We start from the raw sequence: 12897 nt of genomic DNA on the forward strand, positions 1-12897 counted from the left end.
TACCAGCTTTTTTCCCCGTACTCCTGTTTTTTCTATAGTCCTTGTTTTCTAGTTTTCCTGGTTTTGACTATTCTGCCTGCCCTGAGCCTGCCTGCTGTTCTGTACCTTGTGACACTGTCCTGGTTTACTGACCTCTGCCTACCCTGAGCCTGCCTGCCGTTCTGTACCTTTTGGAACCTGCTGAGGATTACTGACCTCCGCCTGCACTTGACCTGTCGTTTGCCTGGCCCCTGTTATTGTAATAAACTTTTGTTACTTCGAACTGTCTGCATCTAGGTCTTCTCCTGAGCCGTGATAGTATGAACTGGCCCCGGTAGCCGATGCACGGGCCTTCTCCACAAAGAAGAATACTGTGCTGGTAGGGGAAGCAGAGGGACGGCTACACCGTGCAGCTAGGGAGTCCTCGATGTAGGTCTCCATAGCCTTGGTCTCCGGACCCGACAGAGAGTACAGTCGTATCCGGGGAGGTGTGGTGCCTGGGAGAAGGTCGGAGAGGTCCAGGGCAACTACTGAGCCCATAGGAAGACGTCCCAGGGCAGGCTGAGCTGTCTTCAGGCAATGGGCGTGGCAAAACGGGCTCCAGCCCATGATGGCACCACCAGTCCAGTCAATGAGGGGATTGTGTTGCTGGAGCCAAGAGAATCCCAATACCACGGGAACCTGAGGAGACTTAATTAACATGAATTGGATAGCCTCACTGTGCTTCCCTGACACTCGTAGGTTGATAGGAGTGGTATTGTGTGTGTGACCCGGCCTATTGAGTGCCCGTCCAGCACTCTAACATCCATGGGAATGGAGAGGGGCTGAGTGGGGATGCCCAGCTCAGACGCCAGGGTAGCGTCCATAAAACTCTCATCGGAGTCAATGAGTACCCGGAGAGATTTCGACTGGTTCCCCCACAGCAGGATGGCATGGAGAAGGGTGTGAGTAAAGGGAGATGCAAAGTTATCCGTATGGCCCACCAGAGTACTCGCCCCTACCAGTAAGCCTGGTCTTTTAATGGACAAGAGGACACAAAATGACCAGTAGTCCCGCAATACAGGCAACTCTGTGTGAAGCTTGTGTAAACATGCAGCTGTAGACAGCCTAGATCTGCTTAGTGGCATCGGCTCGGGACGAGGTGAATCGGAAGACTACAGAGCCCTCGGGGGAACTCAGGTAGCCTCGGGTTCTCTCGGCAACTGAGACGCGGGGTCTTCCCGGGCCTTGGGCGGGTGAGTGCAATCGGACCTCTCCTTCCTAAGTTCCTGTAGCCGCCCATCGATCCAGATGGTCAAGGCGATGAGCGATTTGAGATCCATTGGTAGTTCCCAGGCTGCTAGCTCATCCTTAACTTCCTCCAATAATCCATGCAGAAACATGTCGAACAGTGATTCCGGGTTCCAGGCACTCTCAGCTGCCAACGTGCGGAAATCCACCGAATAGTCTGCCACACTGCGGTAGTCTTGCCAAAGCTGAAGTAACTTCCGGGCAGCCTCTCTCCCGGACAATGGAGAATCGCAAACTTTCCCCTTGTTTTATCGGCCCTTTCCCCATCTCCAAGATTCTTAGCCCCTCAAAGGGTAGGCGGGGGGAATTGACCTGAGGTAGACTTGAAGCCAGGTCGCTTGATCACACTACACACAACAACCCCAAGCGAGTAAGGGCCTCACCAAGGCTAGCGTTGTTCAACTGTCAGGCAGCATGACTACCTTGTTAGCACTTTTCTAACTAGTACTAATTGCAGTTGCAATATACTGACCAATTTTTGCTGTCTCACTGGCTTTCATTTCAATGTGTGATTAAATACAAAGTAGTGCTATAACATTTGAAAATCCTCTGACCGATTGACTGTAACCTAAGCATGTATTGAAAGTAGATTCCAAATTGTGTATTACTCCGTAAGAGGAACCTCAGCTAATGTACATTAAAACCACATAGTTATGCACTTGTAATTTAATTATATATATACAGTGGGGAGAACAAGTATTTGATACACTGCCGATTTTGCAGGTTTTCCTACTTACAAAGCATGTAGAGGTCTGTAATTTTTATCATAGGTACACTTCAACTGTGAGAGACGGAAATCCAAAAATCCAGAAAATCACATTGTATGATTTTTAAGTAATACATTTGCATTTTATTGCATGACATAAGTATTTGATACATCAGAAAAGCAGGGCTGTTGCTGGGCAACACGGACTTTCAACTCCCTCCAAAGATTTTCTATGGGGTTGAGATCTGGAGACTGGCTAGGCCACTCCAGGACCTTGAAATGCTTCTTACGTAGCCACTCCTTCGTTGCCCGGGCGGTGTGTTTGGGATCATTGTCATGCTGAAAGACCCAGCCACGTTTCATCTTCAATGCCCTTGCTGATGGAAGGAGGTTTTCACTCAAAATCTCACGATACATGGCCCCATTCATTCTTTCCTTTACACGGATCAGTCGTCCTGGTCCCTTTGCAGAAAAACAGCCCCAAAGCATGATGTTTCCACCCCCATGCTTAACAGTAGGTATGGTGTTCTTTGGATGCAACTCAGCATTCTTTGTCCTCCAAACACGACGAGTTGAGTTTTTACCAAAAAGTTCTATTTTGGTTTCATCTGACCATATGACATTCTCCCAATCTTCTTCTGGATCATCCAAATGCTCTCTAGCAAACTTCAGACGGGCCTGGACATGTACTGGCTTGACTTCTACTCAATACTGCAGGGGCAGTATTGAGTAGCTTGGATAAAAGGTGCCCATTTCAAACGGCCTCATACTCAATTCTTGCTCGTACAATATGCATATTATTATTACTATTGGATAGAAAACACTCTCAAGTTTCTAAAACCGTTTGAATTATATCTGTGAGTAAAACAGAACTCATTTTGCAGCAAACTTCCTGTCAGAAAGTGAAAAATCTGAAATCGAGGCTCTGTTCCAGGGCCTCCCTAATCTTTTGCTTGAAATCTATTAGTATACATGCACTTCATACGCCTTCCACTAGATGTCAATAGGCTGTGAGAGGTGAAATGGGGTCTCTAGCTCTTTCTATGGTCAAAAGAGAGAGCTTGGAATGACAGGACCCCAATTTCCTTTGTTCAGGAAGACGCGGAAAGGACTTCCGCATTGGCTTCTGAAAAGCTGTTGTTATAGACGGCAAATATCTCCGGCTTTGATTTTATTTGATAAATGTGACAATATCATCGTAAAGTATGTTTTTTCAATATAGTTTAATCAGATTATTGAATTTTTTTCGGGAGTTTTGGCGTGTTCCATTCTCTGCGTTTGTTGACGATGGACAGCTTCGTGCCACTTAGCTAGTTTTGCTTGCTAATTCGAGAGGGAAAAAGTACATTCTAAAACCAAACAATGATTGTTCTGGACAAAGGACCACTTGTGCAAGAGTCTGATGGAAATTCAGCAAAAGTAGGACCCATTTATGATGTTATTTCCTATTTCTGTCGAAAATGTGTCGTTGTGTTTTCCGCTTTGATTTTGGGCGCTGTCTCGCTATAACGTAAGCTGGATGTCGTACTGAAGTTATTTTTAGAATTCTAACACGGCGATTGCATTAAGAACTAAGCTATCTTTAATTTGCTGTCCAACATGTATTTTTTAGTAAAGTTTATGAATAGTTATTTGATTAGATTAGGTGCCTCTCCAAGATTTCTCCGGACATTTTTATTGCATTTTGCCTACGTATTCACATTGTATAACCACGATTTGTGCCGCTAAATATGCACATTTTCGAACAAACCATATATGTATTGTGTAATATGATGTTATAGGACTGTCATCTGATGAAGTTTGAGAAGGTTAGTGAAAAAATTAATATATTTTGCTGGTTTATTCGCTATCGCTACTGTTGGCTTGAATCAATGTAGTTGTGTGGTAGAATATTGTAGTAAGCTAATATAATGTTATATTGTGTTTTCGCTGTAAAACACTTAAAGAATCAGAAATATTGGCTGGATTCACAAGATGTTTGTCTTTCATTTGCTGTACAACATGTATTTTTCAATTTTTCAATTTGGTATTTCAATTTGGTCTCTGTAATTGTTCTAGCTGCTTCGGTCCTATTTGTGATTGCAGGTGCAATGTAAAACTATGATTTATACCTGAAATATGCACATTTTTCTAACAAAACATAGATTTATTGTATAACATGTTATAAGACTGTCATCTGATGAAGTTGTTTCTTGGTTAGTTTGGTTGGTTCTTGGTTAGTTAGGTTGGTTTTGTGCAAGCTACCTGTGCTGTGAAAAATGTCTGTGCTTTTTTGTATTTGGTGGTGAGCTAACATAAATATACGTGGTGTTTTCGCTGTAAAACATTTTAAAAATCAGACATGTTGGCTGGATTCACAAGATGTGTATCTTTCATTTGCTGTATTGGACTTGTTAATGTGTGAAAGTTAAATATTTCTAAAAAATATATTTTGAATTTCGCGCCCTGCACTTGGCCTGGCTGTTGTCATAAGTGTACCGACGTCGGGCTTGCAGCCCAAAGAAGTTAAGCAGGGGGACACGTCTGGCACTGCAGGATTTGAGTCCCTGGCGGAGTAGTGTGTTTACTGATGGTAATAATTAGCAAATAAATTCATAAAAAATCCTACAATGTGATTTTCTGGATTTTTTTTCTCATTTTGTCTGTCATAGTTGAAGTGTACCTATGATGAAAATTACAGGCCTCTCTCATCTTTTTAAGTGGGAGAACTTGCACAATTGGTGGCTGACTAAATACCTTTTTGCCCCACTGTATAATATAACGACCTACAGTATATAATCATTATTTTGGCAGAAATGCCTTCTGGAACATGTAAACTTTCATGTGCCTTTTAATAACAAACTTTTATTCCATCTATAAATGCAAATGAAATTGTTAAATTATGAGCCTAGTTGGTTTAGCCATGGGGAAAAAAAAGGAACCTTCCTGCTAGCCATTATTAGCTGAGATAATGGATGGGCTGGACATGCCGGCAGATGAGATTGGTCTGCAATGTAGCATGCTTCTGTTTATAAAGTGAGCTGCTCAGTATGCGTTGATAGTCCTTTCAACCTTGCTGTTTTTTAAATATATAACATTAGCAATTGAGAACTACAAAAGTTTTGCTACTTTTCTCAACAACCATTGATGCCCTGATCAATTTGGAATTTTCTGCACACGCCACTGTCCGTGTGAACCTGAGTGACTTGACACAACGCTGGCCAAACAAGATGTAGCTACAAGAAAACTGGGTCAGTCAATTACTAATATACTAATACTCTTAGTAAAAGTATTTATCTTCAACTCACAATGTCACGTTCCTGACCTGTTTTCCCTTGTTTTGTATTTATTTAGTATGGTCAGGGCGTGAGTTGGGTGGGTTGTCTATGTGTAATTTTCTATGTTGGGATTTTGTGTTCGGCCTGGTATGATTCTCAATCAGAGGCAGTTGTCAATCGTTGTCCCTGATTGAGAATCATACTTAGGCAGCCTGGGTTTCACGTGTGTTTTTGTAGGTGTTTGTCTTCCGTGTCAGTAGTTGTGCCACACGGAACTGTTTGTCGGTTAGATTCTCTTTTGTTTCGTGTAGTGTTCAGTTTATTGATAATAAAACATGGACACTTTTCACTCTGCGTCTTGGTCCGATCCCTAGAAATCAGCCGTTACACACAATCTGTGGATTCTATTCAATTAGATAGATTGAAATTGTACGTTAAACAACCCAACCCACAGCATAGTTATATGATATATGTTGCGTAGAAATCTGAAGATGGTGGCCAGCAGAGATGGGTGGGATGGGCAGAGGGAAGTTGGGATGTGGAATTGGAAACAAGTGGGAGTGGAGTTGCATGGAGGGAGAATGATGGTCTAAGATAATGTATAAAAAAATAAAGTCAAAATAAAACATAATAAAAAGTAAGTTTGATTGACACTGAGGGGCAGTGTTTTTACAGCTAATGCCGGTTTGCTGAAGCTGATGCCGTGCAGGTGTTTGTACATTTGCACACTCTCATTCAAATACACACATACACGGACACACACATATGTAAATAGTGCCAGACGTGCACTCAAACATATACAGTCGGCCTTGTTGTTATGATTTTAGTTGTCCTTGATGTCCTTTGTTTTTTTGCATTGTTATTTTCTGTTTTCTTTTGTCTTTTTCTTTTTTCTCATGAGTTCATTTTCTTGGTTGTTGTTGCATATAATTAATTATATATTTTTATTTTATTTGTTATCATTTTTTCTCTGAGGGTTGACTGTGGGAGGGGTCTCGGATGGTAAAGGGACAGCTATGAGGAAATGTGGGGGGGCTCTTGGAGGGTTTGCGTCCCCGTTTTTCTTTTGGCCTTGTGGGAGATCTGTCGTTGTGCCATTGAGCAGGGCGTTAACCCTGGATGCTTCTGTGTGTCGCTCTGAATGGAAGTCTGTTGAATGACTGGTGTGGTGTAGTTGTTGAGCGGCTTCACTGCAAGTATATTGTATGTTTTGGATATTCAATAATATATATTTTTTTATAATCAAACCTGAGTTAAATGGTTCCAGTCTGCCGTGAAGTGTTCTTCCATGTTTACGGGTAAGAGTGTAAGGAATTGTATTAGATATTGGTAACTTGTTTTAACAACTTCTCAACATTAGCTATGGTTGACACAATATACACACTCCCTCTTTCTATTGGACATATGCTGGACTCATTGGACACATGCACGACACCCACAACTCCCCTCCCCCATGACAATCACTCAGACACACACAACTCAGGGTTGGAGCTCAAGACAAAGAACTATCTCAGGAACCAATGGAACGTGGACACCAGGCCTGTACAGGACTACCCAAGACCCAGATCGACCAATCGGAAGGCCAGACTCGCAGATCTACCTACTTTGCTTGTTGTCTATATAATACTGTACAATTCTTGAAACTACCTCTTTCCCGGACGATTCAATAGGAATCAGACAGAAAGAGCCTTGCTGCAAGATTTTACTAAGATATCTTTACATGTGATTAAACGGCCTTATTATAAAATTATCCACCTCGTCCTATTGTCTCCTCTTGTTCTCCTGTCAACAGTAAACGTTTTACTAACAAGAGTCTAGCTACATTTTTTATAAGTTTCAAATTTGGTCAGAAAGTCGTTTTCATTGCAAGTTAAGGTGTACTGTTCGCTAGTTAGTGAATGTTAGCTTGCTGGCTCGTTAGCTAACGTTACGTGTATGATCTGTGTAGTAATATTATTCGAATCAGAAATCCATTTGCATTCTTAGCCTAATGTTAGCTAGGTAACATTTGAACCTGTTTGGTTAGCTTTAGCTACCTAGAGATTCATACTACAGCTACTGTATGACAATGTTTGTATTGGTTGGTAGTAGTATGAGTTGGGATTATAGGGGTTCATTGTTTATAGTCACGGGTCTACTCACTCAGCTGGTACTATGATATTGCTTCATAAGTTTAGAGGTGATATTTCAGAGTCTTGTGTGTCCAAAGACGGGTTATATTGATCTCCAAACTAGACAATGCTTGTTTTATTATATGCAATGTGTATGGGTACAATTCTCACACCTCAAATAAGACTTTATTTTTGGATCTTGCTGAAAAGCTTACTGAGCTGCAAAACAAGCATACAAATGCATGGCTTGTAATAGCTGGAGACTTGAATGAAACACCTGAAAACTCTTTAGATTGATTTCCACCTAGAATAGCTCAAAGATCTCCGAATAGTGACATTGTCACCTCTTTTTGCAGTAAACTGACACTGGTTGATACATGGCATTTCTTTAATACCCACTTTAACGAATACACCTGGTGTAATAGGTCAATGATGGTCAGATCCAGAATTCATCTGTTTCTAATTTCTCCCCCACTTTTACAGTATGTACAAGAAGTAAGTCATAAACATGCTCCTTTCACTGATCATAAAAGTATATTATTGAAGTTAGAATGTTCTGAAAAATCCAGTGGCATTCGAGGACACTGGAAATGTAATAATTCACTCCTAAATTATTCAGACTTTAACAAGTGCATAAATAACTTGATCATAGACTCATTTAATTCAACTGATTTAGAACCAAAGCATGGAAGTAACTGGGAAATATTTAAATTCAAAGATCTGTCACCATTACACGCAGTAAGGAACTAAAGAGGCAAACATTTTTGAAAGAAGATGAGCTTATGAATAAATTGAATGTTCTTTTAGAAAAGGATACCATTTCAGCAGAGGAAGAAACAGACAGGAATAAATCTCAAATATAACTAGATCAAATGTACATTGATTTAGCTAAAGTGACCTTGATTAGATCTACGGCAAAATGGGTTGAGGAGGTTGAGAAAAACACAAGCAATTTTTTTGCTCTTCAAGAAAGAAACTATAAGAGAAAATCTCTTTCTACCTTAAATATTGATAATACCTCGTGTAAAGACCGAATTTATTTATTTAACCCTTATTTAACTAAGCAAGTCAGTTAAGAACAAATTCTTATTTACAATGACGGCCTACCCCTAACAACGCTGGGCCAATTGTGCGCCACACTATGGCACTCCCGGTTGTGACACAGCCTGGAATCAAACCAGGGCCTGTAGTGAAACCTCTAGCACTGAGATGCAGTGCCTTAGACCGCAGCACCACTCGGAAGCCCAAAATATATATATCGCCACATAGGTGCAGTGAACTGTCTTGGTCAGCCATAGTAGTACTGCGCACCTGGAGCAAATTACGGTTATGTGGTTTGCTCAAGGGCACATTGACCAATTTTTTCACCCTGCCAGCTCAGGTATTCAAACCGGCAACCTTTTGTTTACTGGCCAAACACTCTAACCGCTAGGCTACCTGCCACCCTAAGATCATCTCTAGCTTTGTGTATTCTTTCTATGAAAATCTGTATAAATCTAATTTTAATGGGATTGAATGTGAACATTTTATTGAAACATGTCCATGGTCATGTTCCAATTAGTTCTGATGAGTTGAAGTCCATATGTGAAGATGAGTTTCTATAGTAGAGATTAGAGATGCGCTTAAATCTATGAAGAATGGCAAAGCACCTGGAACAGATAGTCTTTCTGTTGAATTTTATTTACACTTTTGGGAACATTTAGAGGGACCAGTATTCAACATGTTCCAAGAATGCCTAGCTAATACCCTGACTACACCGCTCGCGTCCCGTGCGCGTCGCGTTGCCAAGGGCTAAAGTAGAAGTAAAATAAATGTAGAAATCTATGTTATTCAATTATTGCACCCACACTGCTCGCGCGCATCAACGTCTGCGTTGTCAAGGGCTAAAGTAGAAGTCCTTTCTATTTCTGACGCAGATCGCGCTGCAAGTCCTGCCTCTCCCATCTCCTCATTGGTTTTTAGAAGCAGGTACCCACGTGCCATCTCCTCATTGGTTATACCCACGTGGGTGATTGAAAGACGAACTGTGTTGTCTGTCGTCATGGTAATACTATGAAAGTTTAGATGCTAATCACCATATAAGTTCAAAGATGAAAAAGCCTGGAAGAAGGAGAGATGACTAGAAACGATTCGGTTGACCGTTTTATGTGTGGAATAATTGTCGGAGAAGAGGACCTTGTGCATTTCAGGTAAAATAACAACTCAATGTTTATATCCCAGGACAAATTAGCTAGCAACAGCAAGCTAGCTAAATAGGACAAATTAGCTAGCAAGTGCAAGCTAACTAGCTAAATTGCAATACATTTTTAATGCTTTTCGACCTGTCCCCAAATTAATGTAATTGGTTCAGAGTTTGTTTTGATATTTTAACCTGCGTGTCGTGATTGCGTTTGGTGTAGTGGGACAAAATAAATGTATGTACAATGGCGCACGCGTGCAGCCGGTTTGGGATCCGTGTAAGGGTGAGATGATTACTACCATGAAACAAGGGGTTATTTCCTTAATACCAAAACCTGATAAAGATCCCCTTTTCATAGATAATTGGAGACCTATTACATTATTAAATACAGATTATAAATGGATAACTTTAGCATATGCTAATAGACTTAAAAGCTGCCTAAATCAGTTTATTCATGAAACCCAAACTGGTTTCATGAAAGGTCGCCACATCAGCTGTAACATTAGTAACATTAGGTTAGTGTTAGGTTAGTGTTAGACTTGATTGATTACACTGATTCAATTGACTCAGAGGCTATTGTTTTATTCCTCCACTTTTGTAAAGCGTTTGATACAATTGAACACAAAAGACTAATACATTCATTGTACACTTTTGGTTTCGGGACTAGCTTTGTCTCTGTTAACAATATGTTTTATAAAGATATTAATAGTTCTATTATGATTAATCGTAACACATGTAAAATATTTAATATTCACCGTAGTGTATGCCAGGGTTGCCCTATTTCAGCCTTCTTATTCCTTTTAGTTGTAGAATTACTATCTATTTCGCAACAAAGCCTTCACTCATGCCGCCAAACTTACCCTAGTAAAACTGACTATCCTACCAATCCTCGACTTCGGCGACGTCATCTACAAAATAGCTTCCAATACTCTACTCAGCAAACTGGATGCAGTCTATCACAGTGCCATCCGTTTTATTACCAAATCACCTTATACCACCCACCACTGCGACCTGTATGCTCTAGTCGGCTGGCCCTTGCTACATATTCGTCGCCAGACCCACTGGCTCCAGGTCATCTATAAGTCTATGCTAGGTAAAGCTCCGCCTTATCTCAGTTCACTGGTCACGATAACAACACCCACCAGTAGCACACGTTCCAGCAGGTATATCTCACTGATCATCCCCAAAGCCAACACCTCATTTGGCCGCCTTTCCTTCCAGTTCTCTGCTGCCAGTGACTGGAACGAATTGCAAAAATTGCTGAAGTTGGAGACTTTTATTTCCCTCACCAACTTTAAACATCAACTATCTGAGCAGCTAACCAATCGCTGCAGCTGTACATAGTCCATCTGTAAATAGCCCACCAAATCTACCTACCTCATCCCCATACTGTTTTTATTTTATTTACTTATCTGCTCTTTTGCACACCAGTATCTCTACTTGCACATCATCATCTGCTCATTTATCACTCCAGTGTTAATCTGCTAAATTGTAATTATTCGCTCCTATGGCCTATTTATTGCCTACCTCCTCATGCCTTTTGCACACACTGTATATAGACTTTCTTTTTTCTACTGTGTCATTGACTTGTTTATTGTGTTATTGGCTTGTTTATTGTTTACTCCATGTGTAATTCTGTGTTGTTGTCTGTGTCACACTGCTTTGCTTTATCTTGGCCAGGTCGCATTTGCAAATGAGAACTTGTTCTTAATTAGCCTACCTGGTTAAATAAAGGTGAAATAAAAAATAAAAATGTACATTTTAAACAACCCTGAACTTCTTTTTTGGAAAAGAAATACAAATATCTCAATTAGCAGACAATACAGCTCTGTTTCTAAAAGATAAGGATCGGGTTGCTATTGCACTTAATATTATCAAATCATTCTCTTCTGCTTCTGGTCTGGAACGTAACTTAAATAAATGTGAAATATTGTCCATACATAACTCAAATTACCAATCTGTGGGTGCACATGGCGAAAAACCATATTGACCGTCAACATCTCAATTTCTCTCAAGCGATTAAAAAAAAAAAAAGTCCATCTTTAATAACTGTCTCCACTGTGACATCTCTATTATTGGAAGGCTTTTATTGTCCAAAGAAGAGGGTCTGTCATGTTTTGTCTACCCTGCTCTATCCCTATCTGTAGCTGATCAAACCAGCAAGGATATCAACCAAACTTTCCTAGACTTTATATGGAAAAATGAACAACACAAACTTAAGAAGTCTGTAATATCAACAAAGAGCTGCTGGTGAGCTTGAAGTACTAGACTTCATTGATATCAACAATACCTTTAAAGTCAACTGTATTCAAAGATGTATGCTTAGCTCTAAATATATATGGTACTACATTCCCTGTCATATTTTTATGAAATTGGGTGGTCTTCAATTTTTGTGGAAGTGCAACTATTCTCCAGCAAAATTACCCATCAAACTGTCCAAATTTCATTGACAAACCCTTTAAGCCTGGAAACTATGTCATGTCCACAACTTCACCCCTCACAAGGCACTTCTGTGGAACAACAAAGATATTGTTGTTAAATACAAGTCTTTGTTCTTCCTTAAGTGGTTTGAAAGAAATGTTATATTTGTGCTTGATTGATTTGATAAAGAAGGAAATATATTTTCTTAGAGAGAGTTCTTAGAAACATATAACTCCTCAATACATTATACAGAATACATTTTTATACGCAAAGCAATACCTTCAGGACTTACTCAATTAAATAAATCTCATTTGTGTTTTGGAGAACATGTCAAGATATCAACTTATGTTAGAAGGTTGCCCCCTACTGGATAAGAAATGTAATAATACATTCTTAACATAGCTTTTTAACTCCAAGAACAAGATCTCTCCTAGAGGGAAATTCTTCTGGAATAATTGAATGGAAGAAAGCTTAGTTGCTCCCTCACAAATTTTGTATATCAAATAAAGTCAAATAAATGCACTTTAAAATCTTGCAAAAAATATACCATTGCAATAACGTGTCTAAATTCATGGACTTAGAGGACATGTGCCTTTTCTGTGATAAAGAAGGGGAAACTATTATACACATGTTATTGGAGTGAGGTAAGTATCTACATTTTTTATTTCATTAACAAGACCCATGTATTTACAATGAAATATGTCAAATGTTATTATTCATATTAAAACAAAACCACTGAATTTGTTGTTAATTTCTTAATTCTCTCTGGTAAATGTTATATATATACAAAAACAAATATTTGAAATCTGTGCAATACATTTTTACTTGAAATCCAAGATTTGATCAAATCTCGAGAATTAATCAATAACAAAAAAATGCATTCTTACAACTCTATCATAGGTTTGTACATTTGTAACCCCTGACCTTATTTTATTGTAGGTAATTTCACTTTTT

The sequence above is a fragment of the Salvelinus alpinus genome, chromosome 2 (genome assembly GCF_045679555.1).
Source record: "Salvelinus alpinus chromosome 2, SLU_Salpinus.1, whole genome shotgun sequence".
NCBI lineage: Eukaryota > Metazoa > Chordata > Actinopteri > Salmoniformes > Salmonidae > Salvelinus > Salvelinus alpinus.